Source organism: Indicator indicator, chromosome 10 (assembly GCF_027791375.1).
Source record: "Indicator indicator isolate 239-I01 chromosome 10, UM_Iind_1.1, whole genome shotgun sequence".
Taxonomy (NCBI): domain Eukaryota; kingdom Metazoa; phylum Chordata; class Aves; order Piciformes; family Indicatoridae; genus Indicator; species Indicator indicator.
In genome coordinates this window covers 23,867,140-23,886,045 of record NC_072019.1, presented here as the reverse complement: position 1 = coordinate 23,886,045, position 18,906 = coordinate 23,867,140, and the positions used below count along the sequence as shown (strand labels likewise).

The 18,906-nt window shown below is 44.2% G+C and overlaps 1 protein-coding gene across 1 annotated transcript in view; it reads left to right on the top strand.

The window, feature by feature from the left end:
- AGBL4 (AGBL carboxypeptidase 4) overlaps nucleotides 1-18,906 on the top strand; it is a gene marked incomplete at its 5' end in the record, with an annotated part of 965,543 nt that overhangs the window by 757,680 nt on the left and 188,957 nt on the right. The window lies entirely within an intron of this gene.

The following is an 18,906-nucleotide window of genomic DNA, read 5'->3' as shown; positions in this document are numbered from 1 at the left end:
CCTCTGTTGAGAATGTATTCAGATAATCTTTTGTTTTCTCTCAAATTGTTTGCTCTTAATGCCTTTATTTACAAAATAAATGTGCTGCTGGAGTTGATAATGAAAAGCAGTTGATTAGTTGATGATTTGTTTGTGGGGGCAATTACATGTACTACATAGCTGTCTGGAGATGCCCCTGAGAAAATGTAATATACTCTATGTGGTTTTGCTTACAGTGCAAGACTAAATAACACAACACACTGTAGCCAGGCTGCTTGAGCTTTGATCTAATCAGGTATTGTAGTGCTAAGCAAGATAAGACTGTGTTCCTCTGTGGAAGAGGAGACCATTGTGGAAGAAGCTAGAATTTGGAGAAAATGGTGCTGCTGGCTGTTCTGTTCTTTGTTTTGATTTGTGCTTCTCAGCTTTCCTGTGCTTTGTTCCTTGCTAAGTTGAAATAGCAGAGAATTGCATGGCTGATGTCAGACATGCTGATATATATCTAAAGGGAGATCTTATTGCTCTTTACAACTACCTGAAAGCTGATTGCAGTGAGGCTGGTGTTGGTCTTGCAAGTAACTGTGGTAGGACAAGAGGAAACAAGGTTCAGTTGTGCCAGAGGAGGTTTATATTTAGATATTAGGAAAAATATGGTGGTGAGACATTGGAACAGGCTTCTCAGGGAGATGGGAGAGCTGCTGTCCCTGGAGGTGTTCAAGAAGCATGAGGTGCTTCAGGATATCATAGAATCAGTCAGGGTTGGAAGGGATCACAAGGATCATCCAGTTCCAACCCCCCTGCCATGGGCAGGGACACCTCACACTACAGCAGGCTGGCCAGAGCCTCATCCAGCCTGGCTGCAAACACCTCCAGGGATGGGGCCTCAACCACCTCCCTGCACAACCCATTCCAGGCTCTCACCACTCTCATGGGGAAGAACTTCTTCCTCACCTCCAGCCTGAATCTCCCCACTTCCAGCTTGATTCCATTCCCCCCAGTCCTGTCACTACCTGATAGCCTAAAAAGTCCCTCCCCAGCTTTCTTGGAGCCCCCTTCAGATCCTGGAAGGCCACAAGAAGGTCACCTCGGAGCCTTCTCTTCTCCAGACTGACCAACTCTTTCAGTCTGTCCTCATAGCAGAGGAGCTCCAGCCCTCTGCTCATCCTGGTGGCCCTTCTCTGGACACCTTCCAGCATGTCCAGATCCCTCTTGTAATAGGGGTGTTTAGTGGTCATGGTAGTTGGGTTATGGTTGGACTTGATGATCTTTAAAGGTCTTTTCTAATCCTAATGATTCTATGATTCTGTGTTTTATGAGTGAAACTTCTGACGACATAGGATTTCCTTCCAGGTACACTCACAAATCCAAAACCAGAGTGTGATACTGCAGTGTTGGCACCTGACAGCACTAGGAATATATCAGAATGGTTTTGTCACCTTATAAAGGTAAAGCCCTAAAAATGGCTTTAGAATCTTGCCTTTTTTTTGTTGTTGTTGTTTTGGGTGCCCTTCACTCTGGCAACTCTGGTTGCAATTAATTAGCTTTTGTTTTCCCCCATGAATCCCTATTGCACTGCAGGTTTTTCTCCTGTACTATCATTTATACTTTTTGAGAGGCATGCACTTCACAGATATGCACATAGCTCACAACTTGGAAAGCCTTTTGGGAATCCAGGTATTATGGAAGGGCATGTTGAATTCATTTGGAATTGCTGAGCTTGACGGTATACTACTGTTTTAGCTTTTCATGACATGCAGAATTTTCAACCCTCCTGAACTGAAGAGATTTTTAATGAGATAGTTGGAAAAGCATTTGATATTCTTGCAATTTTTCACTTTATTTGCAAATGGCCTAATGTAATTAATAACTTAAAAATGAGGGTAATAGGCAAAATGCTACCTATTATCTTGAGAAGAAGATTAAAAAGCCTAGTAATGGACCAGTATTGCAGTTAACTAGTGCTGAGTGAATAATTTAGAGCAAACACTTTATTTTCTGCTCATATAAAATCCACAAGAACATCACAACTTGTTTGCTTGAATTTACTGGAAGAATGTAAAAAAACCCAAGTCTCTGAGGATCAGTTACTAGCATTTGAAAATTTAACTCTGAGGCTTCTCTGTGATTGGCTAGATAAGTCTGTTTCATCTCTTTTGGTCTTTGTTCAGATTAGCACATAAAGAGGACTTTCAGAAGTCTTCCATGTAGTGTGGTATAGATGTATTGGCTGGGGAAAATTCCCCTGCTTTTGCAAATAAGGTCTGTGGTGCTGTATGCAGCAAGAGGACTTTTAGGCATTTGAACTTCTTCCCTGTTATCTTCTCCTTTTTCAAAGCAGCAGCTAGTAACTATTTCTTTGGTTCACTGAAGGTTCACATTTGGAGCTATGCAAGCTAAGATAATGAAATGGGTAATTAAGCCTCATGCTTGAGTTTGTAAATTGATCTCCTGCCAGTGTGAGAGAGGTTGGTTTGTTTTATTCCTTTTTTTTTTTTTTTTTATCCCACCAGTGCACAGCTTTGTGCCATTGGCAAAGTATTCTGACTGATGCATTTTGCTGTCTCCTGAAATCCCAGGTGCAGTGGGCACTGCAAAAACCTCGAGTATGTCAGCAGCTCTCACAGAAAGGTTGTAATATATTACTGCTCCTGTGATCTAAACAGGAACTAACCACTTATTATCATCCTGGGTAAATAATTGACTAGTGGGATTTTCTTCATTGTTATTTAGGGGTTGCAGGACTTTCAACAAAAGTGGGTCCTCTACTCTTCCCCAAAATCATTGTTTTTTTGTTCTGAGTGCTTGTGAACTGAGGTTTAGGAATTTAAGCCAAAATTTCAATGATAATGCCAAGCTTTCTCTGTTTTCTCTAAACTGTTACTCATTGAGAACTGTTTCTCTGGAGAACAGAGCAAATGGCTTGTGACTCTCAAGGGACTTTCTTGGGGTGGAATCTATATAATAAGCAACAAGTGACTTTTAGATCACTTCTATAAAGGAAAAAGTGCTTGTAGTATCAACACATCTGTAAGGAAGTTTGTTTCTATGATGCATGTACATTGAGGTGACTGTAAAAGAAATGCTCATGGAAATGAACCTCAGTATCCAGTGTACCATGATGCTTAGAAACAGGATACTAAACTGTACTGATTCATTCAAGTATTTGCAAGAGCTTAAGAAATTTATTTGTGGACCCATATGGTTAGGAATGAAAAGGCAAGGTGCCTTATGTAACTTAAGGGGGTTTGGGAAATCAGTTTTAAAATCTGTTCTTAAAACAATAAGTGGGCAAAAGTTGCAATTTGTAATCTTGAGCATGCATCTTTTCAGAGAAAGTGAATTACTCTGGTTCTATCTCTCTCTAGCTGTTACTGATCACAGATTGTTAGGAATTGGAAGTGACCTGGAAAGATCATCTAGTCCAATCCCCCCTGCCAGAGCAGGATCACCTAGAGTAGGTCACGCAGGAACACGTCCGGGTGGGTTTTGAATGTCTCCATAGATAGAGATTCCACAACCCCTCAGGGTGGCTTGTTCCAGTGTTCTACCACCCTCAGAGCAAAACAGTTTTGCCTGAGGTTTAGGAAGAACCTCCTATGCTCCAGCTTGCACCCACTGCCCCTTGTCTTATCATCAGACATCATTGAGAAGAGCATGGCTCTGTCTTCCTGACACTTGCCCTTCACGTATTTATAGACATTAATGAGGCCACCCCTTTTCTCCAAGCTAATGAGACCCAGCTCCCTCAGCCTTTCCTCATAAGGAAGATGTTCCACTCCCTTAATCATCTTTATGGTTCTGTACTGATGTACATAAACCAAAACAGCTGGTGAAATTGCCTCTACCAAACTTTATTTCCAATGAAATTTCTGAGTGACTGTTTAGAAATCAGAACAGTTAAGTTTTTCTTTCATCTGTTTCTTTCTGTAAAGAGTGAAGAAAGGAAAAATCACAGGCAAACCATGCTAGAATAGGTTAGAGTTGGCTGGGTACAAGTGTTGAAGGGGTTAGGTGCAGAGAAGGAGAGCTCTCCAAGTGCAAATTCACCTGCAAGCCAAAGTACTGAATGGTTAATTGGGATTGCTCCTGCTTGTAGTGACAGCTCTTGTTTGCTGGTTTGCTAGCATCCTACCCTTCTGTGAAGATGACTGTTACACTGCACTGAAAAAGCCCTCCATAGTCCTTTTCCTGCCACATGAATACACCCAGCTCTTCTTCATATACAGGATAATGCTAGGTGCCTGCTGTTTATTGTGGTCATGGAAGTAGGGTCTCTCCTAAAACAGGAAGCCAGGCTTCACCACTTTCTTGAAGCTTTTAAAGGCTAGTATTAGAATCAACCAGGTTGGAAGAGACCTCCAAGATCATCCCAGTCCAAGTATAGTTCCATACTGTACTTCTAAGTGTAACTGGCTTTGCAGTTACAGTGCATAGAAAACATTATGCCACATAGTCTTGTAATTAAATTGCCCAGGAAAATGCCATTGTTTAGCTAAAATAGTGAGCCTTCAGCATAATTTGCCCTCTGTGCTAGCTGGTAACTTTTCCTCAGTTCTCACCTGAATTGAAAGACCCTTTGCTAGGGATGGTGTATGACTTGTTCTTTGATGAATCTAAAGATCATGGCAAAAGATTTTATTTTTTTAATTTTTTTTCCCTCCATAACACTAATCTCACCCTTTCTGATGGATTAAACTGTGAAGAAGTTTTAGGAATTAAAGGAAAACTGGTGCTAAGAAGAGAAATTTCTTGACTTTTCTCTCTCTGCTTGAAGTATAACATTATCATCCCCTGAACCTATTATCATCCCCAGGGAGGGTGGGGTTAGACTAAGGGGAAAAAAAGCGTTCTTGATGTAAAAGTCTTGCATCCCCAGGCTTGGCCTGAACTTTCCTTTATCAAGAGCTTGTTCTTAAGCTGGCATTCGGCAGCTGAATGCTGAAATGTGTCCCTGCAGGCAAGATGACTGTACCACAGTGTCTTAGATTAGTTCCAATTTGTCAGCCTCACCTTCCAGAGATGAAACCCTATACTGTCACAAAAAAAGGATGTGTTTCTTAGTCTGGGCAGCTCTTTATTGAGGTATCCCAAAAATGCCATGACAGAGCAGTTGAACTATCCTGACCATTCTCTAAAGGTTTTGTTGCATGCCCCAGTAAGACTTCCCATTCCTTGTTGCCTTCAGTTGGTTAGCTGTGATGGTAGCAGCCTTCAATAAATTAAAGCCATGAATTAGCTGAAATGCTCTGAGCTGCCATCACTACCCTATTCTTCTAGCTTGATTGCAGGGACTGCAAGAATTTGTGTGAATGGGGAGAAGGCGGCACACACTGGTTTTAATCCTTTCTTGTTTCATTGTCTGGAATGGTATTTTTTAAGTCAACACAATCTTCACTGCTTGCTTGCATGAGAGGTTAACAAAGTTGGAGGAAAAGAAGGCTGAGTGCTACCAGGCTAGAGAGCCACATTTACCATAAAGTCTCAGAGTCCATACTGCTGTGTTGGGATGAAATATTTTGGGCAAACAGTGTCATTTTGCCCCAGAACCTGGTTTTGTAAGGACCAAAATCATTTATGAAAGTGAGGTAAATTTGGAAAACTGTTTCAAGTGGAAAAAAAAAATAGCTGGGAAGGACTGAGAAATATTTAAAAATATTTTAAAATATTCATATCTGCATGTTACAAAGGATAATTTTCTCTCAGTTTTGTTTGTTAATGGCCTGATTTGCTTAAAATCTGTCTTTTTTTTTTTTTTTTAAGATCCAATTTAAAGAGTCTGAAATGCAATTAGAAATACAATTAAAAAATTAGGCTTTGAACCAGATGAAATATTTCAGGTTTATCCTGAATAGATTTTTCATGGACTTTATTCCTCTGGCTCTAGAAACAGTCAAAAGTTCAGCAATTGTGTTCACATGTAATTTCTGGGGGGGGTCTTTTGACAGTAAAAGCATGTGCAGACTTGATCCAAATTATTTTAGCTTTAAAACAGAGCTCCATGTTGTAACCTTAAGGAGTGCTGATTTTAATAATTTTTATTATTCCTGTATCTATACCTGCATGCATACATGGCTATGTATGTTTGTGGTGGGTATGTTGTGTGGTTCTTATTATCATTTGTCCAGTTGTAAGACATGTGCATACTGTCATTTGCATATATATATATTGATCATTTTTCACCTATTATTCTGGTGGTGAAGGACTTTTTCCTTAGTTTCCTTTAATGCATGTTAAATTCATGCAGTGTTTTGAATTGAAAGAGTGTCCATCTCATATGACAAGATGAAGCCTCAATGGAGTTTATTTTCCCTGATGAAACGTTTGTCATTGTGTATTCTACATAGCAACATATAAGTAAACAATCATCAACCTTTTGAATAAATTTATTGGTTTTATTTATGTTACTGGGCTTAAAAAAAAAAATAAATCTATAATTACCAGGTATAGCTGCAGTGTAACTGGTGTTTAATGACAATTACTTTTTGTTACCATAGAAATGAGTCCAAAGTGCTCACCTATAATTTCTCGTTCCCAAACCTCACACATGTTGTATTGCAGTATTACCATAGTAATTGCCTATTAGTCATCATAAAATAAGCAGTTACCCAGAAGATATCAGGATAGTGTGAAATTCCTCATCTCCTTCAAAACTTACAGCACATGCTGCTTCTCCTCTTCCTTTAGTGGGATTTTTGCCATATCCATTGCACATTAACCCAAGGGAAGAAGGGATGTGGATGAGAGAGAATTGTACTCTAAAACTGCATCAAGTCAGGAAAAGGATGTTCCATCCCCTGAAAATATAGAATTATTTCTAATTATTGAAAAACAGGAGTTTTTTTAATCCTACCAAAGGAATGTTTGTTCCTTGTCTTGAGTTTTTCCTATTTATTTGTTTATTTTCCAATTCAGTTGTGGCTGGGGCTGTGAGAGCAGCCTTCCTGTCAGACCTCACCATCCCAGTACCTGCTCATGCAGCAGTGGACAGTGCCACTCTTCTTACAAGAGCAGGAGATGCTCATCAGATGCTTTGCCCCAGGTGTTTTCCCAGCTTCCAGTGATTTTCCTTTCAGACATTTCCTGAGCTCATGGGATTTCTACCTACCCAGTAATGCCTGGTGGATTTCTCTTCCAAGTATTTGTACAGTTCATCCTCAAATGGCAAGCTTGCTCAGTCTTCTCTGGCCTGAGGCTGTCCAGCTTCTCCCCCAGTGCAGGAGGCACCACACACATCAGTCTGCTGTGAGCTTCATGTAGTTAGCAGTGGCCCCTCCAGCACCTTAATTTAGACTGCATAATGTTGAGGCCAGTGAGTTGGTCTGTGTGGTGGTTTGGCCCTGGCCTGGAGGCCAGATGCCCACCAAAGCCACTCTATCACTCCCCCTCTTAAATGGACAGGGGAAGAGGGGAGGAAGAAAAAAAAAAAAATCTACCAAAGCTAATAATAAGATAGAAGCGAATTTAATAACAATAATAGTCAAAAGCAATAGACCGCGCGGAAGCAAGAGAGAGATGTTAGTCTCTACTCCCCATCAGCAGGACGATGGTCGGTCTCGGGAAGTAGGGCTCTCTAAGCTTGGTAGTTGCTTGGGAGGATAGACGCCATGGACCAATCCCCCCACTTCCTTCTTTTACTTCATTCTTATATCTGAGCTGACGTCATATGGCATGGAATACTTCTTTGGCCAGTCCAGGTATGCCAGCTCAGCCATGTCCCCTCCCAAGATCCTGCCCATCCCTCAATGTACTCTTGGGGCAGGGAAACATTGAAAAGACATAGCCTGGGTACTTATTCAACAGTAGCCAAAACATTGCTATGTTATCAACTGCTGCTGCAAAACACAGCACTGGAGAATTAACTCCAGCTTGGCCAAACCCAATACAATCTCCACCCCTTATTCCATACCATTTGCGTCACGCTCAGGTTCTACACAATTCAGTACCTTTCATCATCTCATTTGATTCTCATGCTTAAATCCTTTCTTACTCGTACTCGTGATTCAATCTACATACTTAAACCATCTCAATATTTCACACAAAGAGACCCATATAAAAATATAAAAAAAAAAGTTCTTCTGCTCCTCCAGATGTTACTTAGGAGTGTTCAGGATAGGAGAAGCAGGATATTCCACTCTTGGACACCAACACCAGCTTGGTCTCAGCCATTGGGTTGCTTTTGTTCTTCGCAGGCCTCCATCAGTTTGAATCCTTCTCACTTTCTGACTTTCTGCAACATACAACTCACATTACTCACATCTCAAATTACCTTTCCCCCAATGTCATATCTCCTTGAGGCACACACTGGGTTTCCCCATCCTTTCTCATTACCCACCAAGTACATCCAGGCCCCTGAGCAAAGACAATCCCACGAATGGGTTTGCCTTTCCCCATAGGAGGAGCAACCCACACTGCCTTTCCCAGCCACTTTCCCATGTGCACTACAGGGACTTTATCTCCCCCCACAGTGCGCAAGGGTTCTGTTTGGGCAGAGCCAGGACGGTTAACAGATCCTCGGGAATTAACCAGCCAAGTAGCTTCTGCTAAATTTGCCTCCCAGTGCCTTCATGCCCCATTACCCAATGCCTTCAACATAGTCTTTAACAGTCCATTATATCTTTCAATCTTCCCAGAGGCTTGTGGGTGGTAGGGAATGTGATACACCCATTCAATGCCATGTTTTTTGGCCCAGGAACTGATGGCATTGTTCCTGAAATGAGTCCCATTGTCAGATTCAATTCGCTCAGGTGTACCATGTCGCCACAGGATTTGCCTTTCAAGGCCTAAGATGGTGTTCCGGGCAGTGGCATGGTTTACAGGATATGTTTCCAGCCAGCCTGTAGTTGCTTCTACCATGGTGAGGATGTAGCGCTTGCCCTGGCATGTTCGTGGCAGTGGTCCGATATAGTCAATCTGCCAGGCCTCACCGTAGCGAAAACCCAGCCACCGCCCTCTGTTCCAGGGAGACTTAGCTCTGGTGGCTCTCTTGATGGCAGCACAGGTTTCACAGTCATGTGTGACCTGCGTGATGGCTTCCATGGTCAAGTCCACCCCTCGGTCTCGAGCCCATCTGTACGTAGCATCTCTTCCTAGATGTCCCGATGTTTCATGGGCCCATCGAGCTACAAACAGTTCACCTTTACGTTCCCAGTCCAGATCCACTTGGGCTACATCGATTCTGGCAGCCTTGTCTACATGCTCATTGTTTTGATGTTCTTCATTAGCACGGCTCCTAGGTACATGAGCATCAACATGGCATACCTTCAGAGTCATGTTCTCTATTCGAGTGGCAATATCCTGCCACAATGAAGCAGCCCAAATAGGCTTGCCCCTGCGTTGCCAGTTGGTCTTCTTCCACTGTTGTAACCATCCCCACAAGGCATTAGCCACCATCCAAGAATCTGTGTAAAGATAAAGTATTGGCCATTTCTCTCTCTCGGCAATCTCTAGAGCCAGTTGGATGGCTTTCACTTCTGCATACTGACTCGATTCACCTTCTCCTTCAGCAGCTTCAACAACTTGTCGTGTAGGACTCCATACAGCAGCCTTCCACTTTCGATGGTTTCCTACCACACAACATGATCCATCAGTAAACAGAGCGTAAGGCCTTTCATCTTCGGGTAACTCGTTGTATGGTGGTGCCTCCTGGGCACGAGCCACCTCCTCAGGTGATGCTCCGAAGTCTCTGCCTTCTGGCCAGTCCATAATCTCTTCCAGAATTCCTGGGTGGTTGGGTTTCCCTAGTCGAGTTCGCTGCGTAATCAGTGCTACCCACTTACTCCATGTAGCACTAGTCGCATGATGCGTAGAAGGGACGTTCCCTCTGAACATCCAGTGCAGCACAGGTAACCTGGGTGCTAAGAGGAGAGGTGCTTCTGTACCCACTACTTCTGAAGCAGCTCGAACTCCTTCATAGGCTGCTAGAATCTCCTTCTCAGGTGGTGTATAGTGGGCTTCTGATCCTCGATATCCTCTACTCCAAAATCCCAATGGCCGACCTCGGGTTTCACCTGCTGTCTTCTGCCAGAGGCTCCAAGTAAGACCATGTTCCCCGGCCGCGGTGTAAAGGATATTTTGCACAGTTGGTCCTGTGCGGATGGGCCCAAGTGCCACTGCATGAGCTATCTCTTGCTTGATCTGTTCAAAGGCTTGTTGTTGCTCACTGCCCCATTCAAATTGATTTTCTTCCGAGTTACTCGATAGAGAGGGCTCACAAGCTGACTATATCCTGGGACATGCATTTTCCAGAACCCCACAAGGCCTAGGAAAGACTGTGTCTCTTTCTTGTTGGATGGTGGAGACATGGTTGCTATCTTGTTGACCACGTCCATAGGTACATGACGGCGTCCATCCTGCCATTTTATTCCCAGGAACTGAATTTCTTGTGCAGGTCCTTTGACCTTGCTCTTCTTTATAGCAAATCCAGCCTTCAGAAGTATCTGAATAATTTTTTCTCCCTTTTCAAACACTTCTTTTGCCTCGTCCCCCATACAATGATGTCATCAATATATTGTAGATGTTGAGGGGCATCACCTTTTTCCAGTTCACTGTGGATCAGTCCATGACAAATGGTGGAGCTATGTTTCCACCCCTGGGGCAATCGATTCCAGGTGTATTGTACACCCCTCCAGGTGAAGGCAAATTGGGGCCTGCACTCTGCTGCCAATGGAATTGAGAAGAAGGCATTGGCGATATCGATCGTAGCGTACCATTTGGCTGCCTTCGACTCCAGCTCATACTGGAGCTCTAGCATGTCTGGTACAGCAGCACTCAGTGGTGGCGTCACTTCATTCAGGCCACGATAGTCAACCGTTAATCTCCACCCTCCATCAGACTTCCGCACTGGCCAAATGGGACTGTTGAAAGGTGAATGTGTTTTACTGATCGCTCCCTGGATCTCCAGCTGGTGGATCAGTTCATGAATGGGAGCCAGGGAATCTGGGTTTGTGCGATACTGCCTCCGGTGCACCGTTCTGGTAGTAATTGGCACCTGTTGTTCTTCAATCCACAGCAATCCCACAACAAAAGGATTTTCTGAAAGGCCAGGCAGGGTAGAGAGCTGTCTGATTTTCTGTGTGTTCACTGTGGCCACACCAAAAGCCCATCGATAACCCTTTGGGTCCTTGAAGTACCCCCTCTTGAGGTAATCTATACCGAGAATACAGGGGGCCTCTGGGCCAATCACAATGGGATGTTTCTCCCACTTGCTCCCTGTTAGACTCACATCAGCTTCTAATACAGACAGCTCCTGGCAGCGTCCTGTCACTCCAGAAATCCAAATGGATTCAGCACCTTTGTGCCTAGATGGCATCAGCGTGCATTGTGCCCCCGTGTCTACCAGTGCCTTATATTTCTGTGGCTTTGATGTGCCAGGCCATCGAATCCACACAGTCCAATACACTCTGTCATCCCTTTCCTTCTCCTAGCCAAAGGCAGGGACCCTCTACTCTTGGTCTTCATCAGAATATTCAATGTCTGATCCAGGTGGTACGTGGCCAGGGGTTCCCCTCATCAGGATCAAGGGGTGTAACCTCAGTTCTTTTCCTCCTGGAAGATCGTTGATTGCTCTCCTGGCTTTCTACAGCAGATACCTTTGCTGCCTTCTTAGATGATCCCTTTTTAACCGCTGTCTTCCCTCTTAGTTCACGAACACGAGTTTCCAGTTTATAAGTGGGTTCACCATCCCACTTCCTCATGTCCTCTCCCTGGTCACGCAGGAAGAACCAGAGTACTCCACGTGGCGTGCGCCTGGGTCTCCCCTTCCCTCCAATGGGGCAGAAGGGGACTGGTTTCTTGGGGTACACCTAATAGGTGAGGTACTGGTTCGTGGGAATGAGTTGGTGCAGAGGTTATCTTCAAAATTTTGGAGCCAGGCTGACACTACCTCCACAGGCCGCGTGTCCTCATCTAGATAGTACATCAACGCTAGGCTGCTTGAGTACAATGCTGGAGCACCTTGGATCACTTTCCTCCACATGGCCCGCGTGCATGGGACATCCTCTGGGTCTGTGGAGACACTTTGATCATCTAAGTCACCATAGATAACTTCCAGCACCGCTAATTCTCTTAGGTACTGGATGCCTTCATCTGCAGTGTTCCATTTCCCTGGAGAGCTCATAAGGTCCTCCTTGCATGGGTACCTTGCCCTCACACTTAACAAGAGTCGTCTCCAGAGGCTACATATGCCTGTCTCCTTTGCAATTCCTTTTTCAATACCTCTGTTTCTGGAAATGGGACCCAGTTGTTGGGCCTCTTTCCCTTCTAGCAGTTGACTATCAGCCCCATTGTCCCAGCACCGGAGCAGCCAAGAAGCAATCCGCTCTCCTGGTTGGCGGCTGTAATCCTTGCGCAAGTCTCTCAGCTCTGCCGAGGTTAAGGACCGAGTAGTTTCTGCTTCTTGTTTGATCTCGCTCACTGCCTCTGATCTCCCAGTTGATGGACCAGCCTCTTCATCATAATCTTCCTCATCCCTTATCAATCGATGAGAGGGACCTGTTGATCTCCTTGTCCACTGTTTCTTTTTCACTACTGGGGCAACCTCTTTGGCTGTCATTTGGGTCCCCGTCTCAACCATGATATCCTCAGGTAATGTTTGAGTACCTGCCTCAGCCACAGTTTTCTTAGAGCACTGAACTGTGGCTCGGTAAGCACAGGCCAGGCCCCAGTAGAGTGCAAGAAGTTGTTGGTTCTCATTGGGATAGGCAAGGCACCCTTCTATCAGATGGCGAGTCAGCTTAGTGGGATTGCTCAGCTCTTCTGGGGTAAAGTCCCAGGCTATGGGAGGTGATAACCGTCCTAGGAATCTGCCCAAATCCTTCCACACTCCCTGCCACCCAGGGACCGACCACCTCAGGGCACGTTTCAATATATCCCCACCCAAGGGCTGTTTCCTGTCAGACCATGATGGAACCAAACTCCACAAAACCCGTAACATGCCAGTGACGTTGATTAGCAGTACTAGAGAGCTCACGTAAGGATGGATCAAAATCTTGGGGGCCTGCATAATAAAATTCTCTATATTCATTTCAGGCGGGGAGAAAGAAATGATAACCTCTCCAGCATAGCTCCCACAGAACAGTAGCCCTACAAGTAGGAGAAACAAGCACATAGCCATTATCTGCCTCGGCATGTTCCCAAACAACCGAAATGTTTCCAAAACAAAGCAAATATTATCAACAAGCCACGTGAGCAGCACAGAAGCTTGTATCTTCAGCAGGCTTATAGAAAAACTGCAGAGTTTACAGCTATATTATATATATATGTATTTTCTTTTTCTTCTTCCCGGGTTTCGGCACCAAAATAGACTGTGGTGGTTTGGCCCTGGCCTGGAGGCCAGATGCCCACCAAAGCCGCTCTATCACTCCCCCTCTTAAATGGACAGGGGAAGAGGGGAGGAAGAAAAAAAAAAAAATCGATCAAAGCTAATAATAAGATAGAAGCGAATTTAATAACAATAATAGGCAAAAGCAATAGACCGCGCGGAAGCAAGAGAGAGATGTTAGTCTCTACTTCCCATCAGCAGGACGATGGTCGGTCTCGGGAAGCAGGGCTCTCTAAGCTTGGTAGTTGCTTGGGAGGATAGATGCCATGGACCAATCCCCCCACTTCCTTCTTTTACTTCATTCTTATATCTGAGCTGACGTCATATGGCATGGAATACTTCTTTGGCCAGTCCAGGTAAGCCAGCTCAGCCATGTCCCCTCCCAAGATCCTGCCCATCCCTCAATGTACTCTTGGGGCAGGGAAACATTGAAAAGACATAGCCTGGGTACTTATTCAACAGTAGCCAAAACACTGCTATGTTATCAACTGCTGGTGCAAAACACAGCACTGGAGAATTAACTCCAGCTTGGCCAAACCCAGTACAGTCTGTGTGCCTGCCTAGATCACATTTAGTATCATCTGGGTGTTGGTGACTCATGGGGAGGCAAATGATGCTCCTGTTTGTTGCTGGGACTGAAGAAGAGGCAGGGCATTGGTGCCAAGTGTGTTACTGACCTCCTGGTAGAGTTGTGGCAACTGAGCTCTCCTCTTCTGCTCCCTTTCCAGTTACAACATTGAAATCCAAGGTACCTTTCTAATGTTTCAGTGTCTTTTGACAGCCTATTGGATTTAAAACACAGCTATGGTTGGGATCAACCACTCTGATAATGGGCAAAAAAAGGAAAAAGAAAAAAAAAGAAAAAGAATCATAGAATCGTAGAATCAATCAGGGTTGGAAGGGACCACAAGGATCATCCAGTTCCAACCCCCCCTGCCATGGGCAGGGACACCTCACTCTACAGCAGGCTGGCCAGAGCCTCATCCAGCCTGGCTGCAAACACCTCCAGGGATGGGGCCTCAACCACCTCCCTGCACAACCCATTCCAGGCTCTCACCACTCTCATGGGGAAGAGCTTCTTCCTCATGTCCAGTCTGAATTTCCCCACTTCCAGCTTGATTCCATTCCCTCTAATCCTATCACTCCCTGAGAGCCTAAAAAACCCCTCCCCAGCTTTCTTTAGCCCCCTTCAGATCCTGGAAGGCCACAAGAAGGTCTCTTCGGAGCCTTCTCTACTCCAGACTGAACAGCCCCAACTCTTTCAGTCTGTCCTCATAGCAGAGCAGCTCCAGCCCTCTGCTCATCCTGGTGGCCCTTCTCTGGACACCTTGCAGCATCTCCAGATCCCTCTTGTAATAGAGGCTCCAGAACTGGATGCAGTACTCCAGGTGGGGTCTCCCCAGAGCTGAGCAGAGGGGGAGAATCACCTCCCTTGCCCTGCTGGCCACACTTCTCCTGATGCAGCCCAGGCTCTGGTTGGCTTTCTGGGCTGCAACCAGATCCAAGAAAACCAAAAGAAAACCAGAGACTTGCCACAGTGAGGAAAAGGCCATTTCCTCTATTGCCTTCTCCCATGCAGCAGGCATGGAGGATGAGGCATGGAGGAAGATTTCTCCTCCCACAACTCGCATTAAGTACTAGTCAGGAATTTTCTGTGCTGTATTTCTCCTGCATCCTCTGTGTGTTTGCATCTGTTTTGAATATCCCAGATCATGCAGTGTGCCAGGCTGGGGCCCTAGAAACAAAATCCAGACTGGATCTGCAGCTGTGACACAACAGCAGTAATGGAAAAGACCAGGGGAGCCAGGAAGCAGCAAAGGTTTTTCTCTGGTCTCTACATCCCTCTGCTCACAGCATCACTATTCTTTTTCTCCTTGGAAGTTTTCTTTCCTTTGCCTAGAGAGTGTTGTGATTGTGAGATGCTCGCAGTGCTTGCTGTTGCTCACCATTACTTTAAAAAAAGTTGTCAGCCTTTCCCTTAAAACAAATACTAGGTTTGCAAAAGGGATTCCATCTACTGCCATTGAAAATGTTCTTTTATATTGATGTGGTAACTGCTCATTTAAACCATATTAGAGCTCCTGAGTATTTTTTTAGTTGCTATTGATGTGACAAATTTTCTTGCACAGAGGACTGCACCAATCAATACAGTTAGTATATGTGCTTTAACAACAAAGCTACATGCCTTGGGGTTCCAGATAAATCCAAACCTTTTAGTAGCATTAAATAAAACTGTATTTATTTTGCTTTTGGTGGTGGGGGGGAAAAAATCCAAACCCAACCCAATTTAATATACCTTGTTAGAAGGTTTGAAGGCAGCATTATGGGGCCATTTTCACATGCAATGAATATGTAACTAGTGGCAGAGCTGCTATTTTGTTGTAAGTGAACTTCTCTTTTAGTTAGATTGATCTGGGATTACAGAGTAGCTTTTTATTTTTAGAGGAGGAGGGAGAGAAAGTCATAATGAGAAATACTGAAATCCTAGGGCTTTTTTTATATCTGCAGTTATTCCACTGAGAATGAGACACAGTGTCCTTAAAGAGACAGGGCTATTTATTTTCCATTTAAATAACATCATTTGTGATTATTACCCTTGAGCCACTATGCAGAGAATAAGCACCCAGCTCATGAACCCCAGCCAAGTGAATCTAAGTTTTGTACCTAAGTGCTATTTATGTCTGTAAGTTGCTGTAGGAGCCTATTCTTGACCTTCAATGACTATTTTTTGAGTGTTGTTGTCTTGTAGAATGCAGTTGTGATTAAAAGGGGTCTTAATGTCAGTTTGGTTGAAATGCTTGATTCCATTCCTCTCCTGAATAGCTGAACTTACATCTGAGTAATCACATCTGGGTTTCTTAGATTTACTTTTAGTTAAGTAACTAAACATATTTGGCCTCCTTCCCCTCCTTCCCCTCCTTCCCCTCCTTCCCCTCCTTCCCCTCCTTCCCCTCCTTCCCCTCCTTCCCCTCCTTCCCCTCCTTCCCCTCCTTCCCCTCCTTCCCCTCCTTCCCCTCCTTCCCCTCCTTCCCCTCCTTCCCCTCCTTCCCCTCCTTCCCCTCCTTCCCCTCCTTCCCCTCCTTCCCCTCCTTCCCCTCCTTCCCCCCCAGTTCTGGCTTGCAGCTCTGGTCATTAGGGTTCTTGATAGTAGCAGCCAACAAAAGACTAAAGTTTCCAGTTGGGTATTTCAGAAATTTTGGGGTTTGTTTTGGAATTTTTTTGTTTATTTATTTATTTATTGTTGTTTTTGGTTGGGTGGGTTGGTTGGTTGGTTGTGGATTTTGTTTGGTTTTTATGTTTGGTTGATTGTGGGGCTTGGGTTTTTTTTGGTGTGTGCGTGTGTTTGGGGTTTTTTGTTTGGGTGGTTTTTTGTTGTTTTATTTCTGTGTTGTTGTTTTGGGTGGGTTTTGTGGTTGGTTTTGCCTTAAGTCTGTGGCAGTTTTTATATTATATTTCAAATTCTGCAAACACCCTGGTAAACATCAGCCAGTTTGCTGTTGGTCTTTGTTTTGGTTTACCCATATGCAATTTAGGAATAATTAGGTCTCATATACATAAAATTAGCTGTGGAGCTACATTTATTAGTGTGTCTAAAAAGAAAAAATTGTTTCATTTCTTGGCTTTGAGGCACCATGTAGGTACCAAGCAGTATTGTTTAGAGAAATGATATCTTTACATGTACCCATGCAACCAAAACTGAGCTTTGTTGTCAGCTTTGCAAGTGAGAGAGAAAGGAGAAACACACTGAGTTGGTTTCTGTCTAAAGTCATAATGAGCTGAACTCCACTTCTTGAACAGCAGTTGCCAGGCCACAGTCCATGGCATGTGAGCTGGTACAAAAGACTGGAGGGCTGCTCCCAAAAGTGTATTTGCCAGACTCAGGAAGTTATGGCTGTGACACAACCCAAGAAATATACCATGTATTCACAAGTGTCATCTGCTGGCACAGTTTATTGAGCTATTTCCAGAGACAGGTGAAAGACAGGCCTGTCTCTGGCTTTTCCTATTGGTGGTCTTCAGGCAGCTGCCTGCTTACTTGGCACATATTGTTAGTGCCCAACCTGCATTGCACCAAGCTGCAAACGCACCCAAGTGATGCTCCCACCTTAGCACTTGCCAGAAGTTTGCTGTGCCAAAGTGTGGTGAAGGACAGAAAATGTCAGAGCAGTATCAATGGACAGGAGAGGTGTTTATGGAGAGGTGTTTATGGCATGCTTGTCCCAACAGGAGATGGTCTGTTTATATAGATGTCAGCAATGGCAACAACCCAGATTCCAGTTCCCAAGGCTTTGTTTCCTCTCTCCTCCCAAATGAAAGCAGTGATACTGTTGCTTTGCTGAAGGTTTGGTACAGGGAAGTGCAATCAGAGCTCTGACTCAAGAGTGTGTATTGATTCTTTGTGGGGCTTCCTTTCCCTTCTGCCCTTGCTCTTAGTTTAGTTTCCCTGATTAACACAATTATTGTGTCCCCCACCAAAAAAAAAAAAAAACAAAAAACCAAAAAACAAACAAACAAAAAAAACACCACCAAAAAAAAAAGCTGTGGTTCCTGGTAGAATTCAAGAACAAACAAAGTTTAATGACAACTGTGCTACCTTAGTCTGCATTATATTTGGCTTGCCAGCAGCATCACCGAGTTGTCAACTCATCTGGGAGAATATCCCAGAACCTGAAGTGTCGATGAGGCTGAGCTCAGCTCCAGCCCTGTCTGTGTTCTCCTGTCTTAGGATGCAAGCAGCAACCAGAAACAGGAAGCCTCTCATGTCACAGTCTGAACTACAAGCCCCATGATACTTTGCTCCGGGCAGCACTTTCATTTTAAAGCTGGCATGACATCAGCATGGTATCAAATACTCAGCAGCAGATCCTATTAGCTAAACTGGTGACAAAATGAAGTCGCCAGCAACTATCTCCTGTGGGCTCTGCACATCCCCTTTCTTGGGCAGGCTTTTTCATGCGTTATACAAGTGAGGGATTCAGTACTCACTGTCAGTTCACCAAGGAAGGATTTATCATCTATTAGTAGAAAAGTCCTCTCATTCTGTTCCAACTACTGCTACATGGATGGGGAAGGGGAAATCCCATTCAAGTCATTAGGAAAACAATAGCAGCCTAAAGGGATGCTTGGTTAAGTTGTTTTGTTGTTTGGTTTTGGTTTTGTTGTTTGTTTGGTTTTTCCTCTTGGGGACAGCTCTTCTTTTATGTTCTCTTTTTCCTCCCCCCCCCCCCCCACCCCTTTAAATTGCACCACTTAAAATGATGTCAGCTTGCTGTATAATTCATAATACTAGTCCTATGGGCAAAGTCATGTAACATGAAAACAATCATGAGACAAATCCAAATAACAGACATCCATTATCTAAAATTAATATTGTATTAATAAAACAACTTTAAATGGTCTGAGGATGTCCGTCATTTCTGGGGAGTGTGCAGGCAGACACCTACTCGAAGTTCCCACTTGGATGTCTTGGTCAGCATGTTGCCTCCCAGACAATGTAATCTCTTTGTGGCTTAGAAGACACTTTTTTTCCCCCCACTGTTTGCAGTAAAGTGGTTCACCATTGTCATGTATCCTCTTTGTTTGGAGAAGGTATATTTTTCCTTGGGTTA